Genomic DNA, 9,183 nt, shown 5'->3' on the forward strand with positions numbered 1-9,183 from the left:
TCCTTTAGTCCTGACCAACCCAGCAGCCTGTTTTGGCACAAACTTACCAAACCTACGCCGACCATCGCCAGAACTAGTATCTGTCACCTTTTGTTCAGGCTTGTCCGATGGAGGCTCAGCCCAACTGTCTAGCTCCGAACCACTCTGTTCACTAGGCAGACGATCCCGGGCATCAAGCTCAACCTCAAGGCCCACGTTGCCCACATCGTCCTCGTCATCGTACCCAGGCTCATACCTGGGCGACTCTACCGCATACTGCCTCCTCCGAGACCCTTCTCTATCATCTCTTCTATACACAACATGCCGCCGATTAGCTCTATCAGCATCCAGCATCTCAACAGACAGCTCACGCTCCTCCCGCCGTCCAGACGCCCGCTGATACCGCCTCTCGTTTCCATCTCCATTTCCTGATAATAATCAATAATTAAATGTTATAATATTTTAACATTTTGCATATATAAGACGACATTCAAAACGAAATACTTTACACAAATTATATTTATCAGGGATGCCAAATTTAAATTACTGCCTCCCCGAAGGATAACGAGAAAATTTAACGCAGTTACAAAGTTTTCCCAAACAACCAACACACAGCAATCCAACAACCACCCCCGCAGCACCAATCACAGCCATAACAAAATGCTGCCAACTATTAGTCAACCAATTAATCGAGGTATTATATAGATGTACAAACCAATCTTCTGTAACCTCTACAACAAAAGCATGGGAATTAGCAGCCAATTCCGAAAGTTTAGCCTCTTCCACAGACTCCAACACCTGTCCTATCTCTCCCTTATCCAACAGATGCTCAAAATTCAACGGTACTTTCAGCCAACTATCCTCCAGCCGTTTAGTCTGAACCGGCTGCATTCCTGCCCCCTTGTTACCCAGATATAATCCAGGTTTAACCCTCACAAATACTGGATTTTTCCTGCACTCGACAGCCATCAACAAGGAAACATTTTTAACTAATCTTGTAAACGGTTCCACAGCAACAATTCTATTGTCCATGGACAAAAAAAAATGACCAAGATAACACGGCAAATTCGCTCCTAAAGTCACATTCAACCACCTTTTTTTACACACAGACACAAGTTCCATCTCCCCTAGATGTTGTACCAACAAATTTCCTACTTGTTTGATGTTGGAATGAAACAAATTATTCTCCCAACACCCCTGTTCTGCCTGCAAAATCCTTTCCACCTGATGGTATGAAGAAGTCAGCTGTAATAATAAAGCACCATCCTCCTCCTTTCTACGCATTCAAGGAAAAAAATTCTTTTTAGCTGTTGTAATCCACAAAAATACATCCGGGACGTTGGTATGAAAATAATGCAAATCAGTCAGAAAGTCAGAAAACTCCACTTTTTTCCCCAGTTTCAATCCCAACGAAGAATGTGGAGAAATCGCCAACCAACTTTGGCCACCCTGATTATTAGCATCATCCGCCATATTAGAAAATGTAAACAAAGTTAAATTTACAATTTCAACAGTCCGAAAATAACTAAAATGACGTCTATCTTCATGTGATTTATTGTGAACTATCACTCGATCAAGCCCAAGCCGCAGATCAGACTCCAGACAATGTGCACCAATGAACTGATCCTCAAGAAAACAACTGTTATCAGGTAACATTGAAATTTGTATATTTTTTAAATAACTTGTAATTTGAACTTCTTGGAAAGTATTAGGCACAAAAGTATTATTTAAATAAATACCATCTCCTCTGCACTGAGGGTCAATTCCATACGTCATCATATCCTCATACAGAATGGTACCATTTATGAAATAAGTCATTGACCGGTCATAAAACGCTACAGGCAACCGTCGTCCATCTATGTTTAACACCCTCTGTTCCTCCATCCTTTTACAATCTTCACTAGAAATTAATTCATCACTACTAACCACAGCTGGTGCCCCTAAATGTATATGGCTATATTTGCCACAATACCAGGTATGAACCGTTCTGTCGACGTGACATTGTACCGCGGGCAGAAATCTCACTCCTACTTTTTTTAACAGGTGACCACTGATTGTTCCATTAAACTCATGCTGTCCAAACACTGTACATTCTGAAGCTCTCAATTCAGGACCGTCGCCAACACACTCCTTTACTAGCACAGGTATCACGTCAGCCTCACAGGATATTAAATACAATCCCCAAATTAAAAAATATTTACCTGATTTGAATTTATTATTATGACCAGACATTATTAGCTGATAACTGTTCACCAGTTCACCCGCAAATATCAACTGATTTAGCCTTTCATTGTAGAACAACTCTCCACCTACTAGCTTTGTCAGCACATATTTGTTATTAAAATAATCAAATAACAATTCATGAACTCTTATTATAATATAATTTTATAATATATATTTTTTTTTTTAAAACAATACAAAAATAATTATTATCAGTTCTCCTTTCCCTACTTTTTCCGTCCTCGAGTCCCTATCTGAACATGTACCACAGGACCCCCTACCTGAGATCTTAACCTCCTCCCAGTGTCCCATAAATATTTTGCCACCCGTGACCCACTTTTCTTAATTGTTACTAATCTTTCAGGCGAAGATTGCGGCGGCGCCTGAGTCAAAAACGACTGTTCCGATGGAAGCTCAACCTCGTCAAAATTACCCTCAGCTACAGGAGCAGGCACCACAGATTCATCTGTCACTCCCACCTCTACTCCTTCGCCTACAGGTATATTTTCTCCATTAATATCCCACTCATTTCCATCCCCTGAAACTCTGTCATTATCAACCGCAATCTCACTCTCCTTCTCCTGAATCTTGTCACTCTTTCTTTCCTCTGCCAATTCAAAACCATCATTTTCAGATGACAAATACACAACATCTTCACTCTCTCTCTCCTCTACTGTTTCCCTCTCTACAGGCATATTATCCACTTCCAAAAATATCTCATCGGAAGGGCAAATTTCAGGCAAAGGAAAAACATTAAAATTAATTATAATTAATTAAATTTTATCTCTAGCCACAACCTGATTTTTCTTGATGGGATTATTTCCAAAAGGTGCCAATTCATACAATGCATCCGAAAATTTCTTAACTACAATAAAGGGTCCCCCATAAAAAGACTGTAATTTCTTGGACACGTCAGTCTTCACAATATTGAAGAAAGCATAACAAACATCTGTCACCCTCAATGCCTCCTTCTGTACTCTGTGTTTATTTTGAACCTCTAAATATAATTTGGATTTCGTAGAAATTCTCTTAATTACGTCCTCCATATTTTTTAGAAATTCCAAATACGACCGCGAGGATGAAGATTCAACAGACGGAGCTGGTGATAGAAAATCGAGGGGAATCCGTGGCTGACGACCGAAAACCAGAAAGAATGGAGAATAGCCAGTTCTTGAACTCTTGGAACAGTTAATCACTAACGTAGCCAAAGGTAATTTTTTAGCCCAGTCCTTAGTTCCATGGTTTTCATCTACTTTCAAAGCAGCATACAAACTCTGATTTTGCCTCTCTACAGGATTCGAATTTGGATTCCTGGGGGGAACTAGAACAGTATCCACCCCCAATCCTTTCATCACCCCCTTAAACACACTGCTTGTAAAATTTGTACCTCTATCCAATCTCAAAGCCCTAAATAAACCATAGGTAAGTACAAAATTTTCCAATATAGCCCTTACAGTTGTTTCAGTTTTAGCATCAACTAACGGACATGTAAAGACATATCTAGAAAATAAGCAAACCATGATTAAGACAAACTTAACCGTCTGTCCCTGATGATAACATGGAGTCCAAGGACCAACTAGGTCCACTGACATATTAGCAAAAACTTCACTACTTTGAACAGAATGAGTTATAGGTGAAACATGTTTAGGATTACTTCCAGCCTTTTTCAAACATGTAATACAACTTTGCATTCTCGATTCCACAAACTTGTTCACGCCAGGCATAAAAATCTCTCATTTATTTTACGTATTGTCTCTTGAACACCTCTATGTCCAGAACCATATCCACCATGAGCTGAATCAAATATATCATAAGAGGCACTACAGGCCTCTCGACAAAACCCCCTTCGGCCAAAGGCTGTCTGAAAATTACAACTCCCTCTAACACATACATATGACCAATAAGATTGTACAATAGTTCTTTTCTGCCCGATAACTCCGCCCTCTCATAAGAAGACAACTGTCTCCTTTCCAATATCCATAACCTTATTTCATTTAGAATCTCGTCCTGCTGAAGACTACGTTGCCAGACAAACTCAACATCCACCTCATCCTCTGCAGAATGTACCTGCATAATGGAATAGATTTGATCCAGAAATGGTGAATCATCCAGGTAAGGATCCAAAATTTTATTATCTGTCTCTCTACACTCCTGACAATCCTTCAGTTGATGTTCCTTACAATCTAACTCAGTTCTCGACAAATAATCTACGTTCACATGCTTAGTCCCCTGTCGATGGATAACTGTAAAGTCAAAACTTTGCAAGAAAGTTATCCATCGATAGGTGACACCATTTATTGATCCTTTAGCCCAACGTTTATAATGCACTAATGAAATACTGTCTGTCCGAACCAAAAATTCACGAAACCTACAAAAGTGTAAAAAATTCTTTAATGTATATACTAATGCACCTAATTCTCCTTTATAAGAAGGATAATTTTGTTCCGCAGCATTACACTTTTTACTACAAACACCGAACACTCTCTCTACACCATCCTGTTCCTGCGAAATAATCCCTGCAAAATACTGAGAACTACAATCTTGCCAGAACCCAGCTTCGTCAGATTATCAGAAATCAGTGGCAGCGGCCACGCCACCCGCTTAGTCACGTTGTTCAAATTGCGAAAATCGATGACAAACCTCAACTTCGCCTCTGCTCCAGGTGCAGCCTTCTTTTTCACAGCAAAAATAGGACTAGACCAATCCGAGAAACCCTCTTCAATAATGCCGGCGTTCAACCATTTGGTTAACTGTTCTTTCAACTTAGCATCGTACTCTGGATTCAACGGAATATTTCTGGCCTTCACAGGTTTAGCTCCAGGTAACAATTCTATATTATATGTCATTAATCGACAATCACCAATATCTGAATCATTCATTGAAAAGATATCAAAATTTTCCAAACAAATTTTAATAATCTTAGGTTTCAATTCTGGATTTTCTTTAATCATCTGGTTTTCATCTAACTTCAATTTTTGAATAATAAACTGTACCCGTTCATGCATTTTTTGCCCCGACAACTTTTCTGGCTTATCCAACTCATTAATTGTTTTATTACAGGTGACATCTTGATTATCCAGGACGAAACAATGCCCCATCTTCACATTTCTCAGCAAGGTAATAGGTTTTATTGACGTATTAACTACATTAACCACGCAGGACCCATCTTTCCGTGGCTGATACACTCCCTCAATAATCATAATCCCATTGCCACTTGTCATCTTAGAAGAATTAGGGGACACATACCAAAACCCATCATTCTTTAATCCAGCCACATGCACAACAGCTGTAGATCCTCCAGGATAAAAAATAGTTTTGTCCAGCAACTTCACATTATACTTCGTTGAATATAACTCTCCAAACCCACCCCCCTCCTTTATCCCTGGCAAGGTAGGTTTAGATGGAATTTCAGAATTCATTCGTCCGGACAAAATAGGAATTTTCTGTATCTCCGCCACCACCTGTTTCTGTAAACAGGAATTAATAGGAACAGATTCCCCACAAAATTCAAATTTATCCTCATCCAAACAAATATTAATTTTATTCTTTTTCAGGAAATCAGATCCAAGATTCACCAACCTACTCGTTACCTCAGGTACATAAAATATCTCCGTAAACACAGCTTGAGTTCCAGCAAATCTAAATTTCAACTCGACATATCCAATAATATTAACTTTCTTTAAATCTACTGAATACGCTGATAATTTAGCAGGACAGAACTCAATTCCATGTTTATCAAGAATTTCTCTAGATATCAAAGAATTAAAATTATTTCCTGTATCAATAATTCCTAACTCCTTCACCGTAATATCAGCCCCTGGCACAAAGAAATCTAAATCCGCACAAATAGGCATTTTCGTTATCTTCAAAAACTTCACGATCTCTTGAAAACCCTAGTCATTTCTATCAATATACCTTCGAATTAAAATCTTAATGCAGTATTACAAATAATTAATATATCCATGTTAAATTTTAGATATACATCATTCCACTACACAGCAGTCAGCCCTCCATCCGTCACCAGCCGCCAACATACTGTTCGATTTATGAAATCCTGTACAACTTCCAGACTACCGGCATCACACAGCTACACACCAAGCCTTTTCTCATACAAGTAAGTACCTCTCAAAGTTTTAATATTGACTTCAACTTTGCATAGGTACCTATCAAAAATATAATATATGGTAAATATATATATATAAATATATATATTGTTTTCATTAACAGCTACTAACACGATCACACCTTGACTGAAGAATAAGCAAGACAGAAATACTTTTTAAAGTTGAGAGCAATTATCTGAATACAAAACAGCAAAATTAACTAATTACACATAGCAAACCCAGAAAAAATCAACTACAGTACTATAGCCTATATAATGAATACGAATAAAAGAACGATCTATAAATTTCATCCCAAAATGAAATTTATATATCGAATCAATCATATCCATTACATAGGATATTGCTGGAAATTGTTCCTAGCTATGTCAGCAATCATAGCCTCATACTGTTTCTCATCTCTGCTCTTTTCAGAATCCACAACAGGCCCCACCTGATTGACCGTCTTCTTCAGAAACTGCTCAGGTATTACCCTATTATTAGGCACTCCAGAACCTTCTTTCTTTTCGCTACCTGCTGAGAAAAACCTAGCTTTGGTCTTTCCTATGCGAGAATCAGGAGCTGGCGGCTTACCGTCCCTCTTCTGCCAGCAACTAGCCACTACATGACCTTTTTTCCCACAATACCAACAGATCATAGTTTTAGCCTTCGAATTCAGAGCCCCAATCACGTTCTCAACCTGATCCCAAGGAATATCATCATCCCCTTCAATCCACGCATTATTATCGTAAATCTCAGTCCTGCCCTCCAAATCAGATACATGCACTTCACTGATTACAGGCCTAGCTTTTACCTCTCTGGAATCCTCTAGCTTCAACCCTTCCATAGCCTGAGAATAACAGGACGTTACATTTTCAGGTGAGACGTGTCCAGAACGGGCCCAGCTTATGTAATGCTGACCTCTGCGAATCAAATAAGTCAAGAAAGCACTGTAATCTTCCAGGTAATGCATAGTTTCAATAAAAATTAGCCATATCTCTAGCTAAATCAGAAAACAGCAAATTCTTAGCCACATTATTGTAGAAATCACGCCAAGATTGTCTAGAAATTTGACCGGGATGCATAAGCCTAAACAGCCGTAACTTAGCATTGAAGAATCCATCCACATTTTGACCACTTTTCTGTTTCAGGGCATAAAAGTACTCAGTCGCAGTTTCAATATCAGCAAAAGGTATCACCAACCTTCTTATCAACAGGTAATAACCTAAAGCACTTAGGGAAGCATTGGCTTCCGGCGTAATTAGCCTCCCCATCTTCTTTCCTTTGCACTCAAATATCCTATTATACAGAACGTCCTTGAAAAGCATAGGATCCTCCAATTTTGCGAACCGAGCAACCCTCCATAATGATAAGAAATAATCCTCAAAATCAATGTTTCCATCCCAAAATGGAGCATCCCGCACAAAATCACTATCCCACTTGACTCCTCTTACAAGACAAAACTCCTTAAACTGTTCCTCTACAGTCTGTTGACTTACACTACCGCCGGCCACCTTTTTATAAGCCTTAAGCACTTCAGCCCTTTCCTCAATTAAAGGAAATATATCCAACAATTGATTCTCATATTCGGTCAGACAACTCTCACGAACATTCATCCAATTTCCATTCCCAACCGGACCCAAAAACTCAATCTGCGAAAATTTCAGATGTCCAGGAGCACTTTTCACCCTTTTGGCCTCGAAATTGGTAGAATCCAATTTAGCCTCCACACTCAAACGATTAATGAAAGATGCATTAAACGAATCATCTCCCGTCAATTTGACTGCAGATACACTAGCCCCCATACTTGTCTCATACAAAAAACCGCTAATATCCCCATCCGCTGGCAATTGCGCCACCTTTTTCTTAATAGTAGCCAAATCAACATCATAGCCTAACTTCTTATGCTCATCAGAATTCTTGAACTCTTTCACCTTATTCTCCAGCCGTTTATTCGCCGCCGTTAGTTTATCCACCTGACCCTTGACAGTCGTATGCTCTTTTAACATTGCCCTAACATATTTTTTTATGCTTTCAGGCACAACGTCATTCTCCACCTCGCCCAACGCCGACTCCACATTCGCATTGGCACCTGCACCAACATCCTCAGCCACATCATCATCCTCCTCCCAATTTTCGGGAGTTCCATCATCATCCTGACTGTCAGTCTCCCGAGGACGCTTAGGCGGCCGTCCACGCTTGCCTTCATTTTTACCCCGCTCTCCTTTTTCTCCATCAGCCATATCCGAGCACTAGAACTAGATTCGCCGTGAAATTTAGATCAGAAGAGTTAAAGAATGAAATTCCACAGAAACCTAAAATATAAATCAAGTTATAAATATAAAAAAAATAAAACAAAACTGTGAAAAATCCGAGATAAAAAATCTCAAAAAGTGATTGAATTCAAATTAAACACCACTTCCCCCACCCTTAACTCAGTAGCAGGTCTAAATAACACGTAGCACAATAAGACTGCGCCAAATGTGAAATAGACAGACTTACATAAGTTAATGATAGAGTAGACTTAATATTCAATTCAAAATGCAAACAGTTTTTTAAGTATTTATTATATTGGATTAAATGCAGTTTTTGAGTAAATAAGATTATATATAGATACTTTATTTAGAAATGGTTAAATATATTAATAATTCAAAACTACTGATTATTTAAGCTGGAAAGTTCTGAAGTAGCAGGATGTCTGTCTGTATATCAGGACACCAAGCAACAGGATGACTGTCTGTTTAATTAATACAATGTATTAATTAACTATGCACTTTGAAGGGGTAGAATATCTGCCTATGCAAACTAGCTAAAGTAGTAGGATGTCTGTAAATAGCTGTATTGGTCTTAATAAAGACTCGAACCCAAACCAGATAATGTTCTG

General features: G+C 38.8%; 1 long non-coding RNA gene across 1 annotated transcript; it reads left to right on the top strand.

The window, feature by feature from the left end:
• Positions 1 to 7,266: 7,266 nt before the first annotated feature.
• On the top strand, positions 7,267 to 8,954 carry LOC145330808 (uncharacterized). The gene is made up of 4 exons (XR_013883562.1): positions 7,267 to 7,273; positions 7,344 to 7,359; positions 7,416 to 7,516; positions 8,338 to 8,954. It is a non-coding gene; the product is annotated as an uncharacterized LOC145330808 (long non-coding RNA).
• The last annotated feature ends 229 nt before the right edge of the window (positions 8,955 to 9,183 follow it).

The sequence above is a fragment of the Acartia tonsa genome, chromosome 10 (assembly GCF_053477335.1).
Source record: "Acartia tonsa isolate MP-2025a chromosome 10, ASM5347733v1, whole genome shotgun sequence".
Classification (NCBI taxonomy): Eukaryota; Metazoa; Arthropoda; class Copepoda; order Calanoida; family Acartiidae; genus Acartia; species Acartia tonsa.